General features: G+C 42.2%; 1 protein-coding gene across 1 annotated transcript in view; it reads right to left on the minus strand.

Annotated features, from left to right (window-relative positions):
* Positions 1–1,115, minus strand: part of LOC101857238 (C2 calcium-dependent domain-containing protein 4C) — a 37,233-nt gene that overhangs the window by 33,796 nt on the left and 2,322 nt on the right. The window lies entirely within an intron of this gene.

The following is a 1,115-nucleotide window of genomic DNA, read 5'->3' on the forward strand; positions in this document are numbered from 1 at the left end:
ATCTATCTATCTATCTATCTATCAAAGTCTGTCTCTTTCTCATCCCTGCCTCCCTTCCAAAGCTATATCCTAGCAAATATTCTGACTCTTAGATTTGATAACCTTCCCGTGTGAGTCGCGTGTTGCCTGATGGAAAAATCACCAGACTAAAGTGGTCTCTTGAAAGGCTTCTACAAGATGCCTCGCGCTACTGCCCGTAAGGTCAAAAGTCAGCGCCTCTGAATAGAAGCCACACAGAATGAATGGTGCCGCAAACTTCATAAAGCCCGTTTTGATATGGTGAAGGAAGACTACATTTTGCGTCTTGAAATAGAATAAAACAAATAGCCCTAAACTGCAGTGGCAAATCAATGCGGGAACAATGCTGACCTCGAGAGAAGTCGACGCCACTGCCGTAAAAAGAAAAGCCAAGTTTTTTTGGTTTAAAATTGTGTTAGTTTACGAGATGTTTTCTTCAGTAGTTACTTTCAGGGGGGGGGGGTGTTGTGAATACTTTTGTTTATGAAATCTGGAGATGTAGAAGGTAGACGTAAATGGGCTACTCCTTGTCAGGGGACTTCTGAAAATTGAATTTTTTAAAAAACACACACACACATACACATACACACGTGCTTGCGCTCGTATGCACATACATACGCAAGCGCACACGTATTCTTTCACGCACAAAGACACGCACATGCTCACAGACACGCATATGCGAGAAGTGAATGTCTCTAACTCACTAACACTAACACCAAGGAAACATGGGCTTCAGAATGCAGGAAAGTTAATCCTACAGTAGATATTCAGGGCATGAAGCCAATCAATGACGAAGAGCACACAAGACAGAATTGTCAGAGGCTTTACATTCTTATTTGTTAGAGTCAAATTAAAGATGCACAGAGTTCTCAGTAATAGTTTCTATCAGGGAGAACCCATGCATTTCTTGCTGTAATTGTCAAGAGGGCAGAGAGTGTGATTATACATGGGCACAAAGGGGAGAGAAGTGAATGTATTCGCAAGCGGAGAAATGTAAAAACAAATACATTTATTACATGCACTTTTGCAGGAGAGTCAAGGAGTACGAAATGAATTACGCTTCCCTTGCCCCCCCCTCCCCTTCTCTCTCTCTCTCT

Source organism: Aplysia californica, unplaced genomic scaffold (genome assembly GCF_000002075.1).
Source record: "Aplysia californica isolate F4 #8 unplaced genomic scaffold, AplCal3.0 scaffold00079, whole genome shotgun sequence".
Classification (NCBI taxonomy): domain Eukaryota; kingdom Metazoa; phylum Mollusca; class Gastropoda; order Aplysiida; family Aplysiidae; genus Aplysia; species Aplysia californica.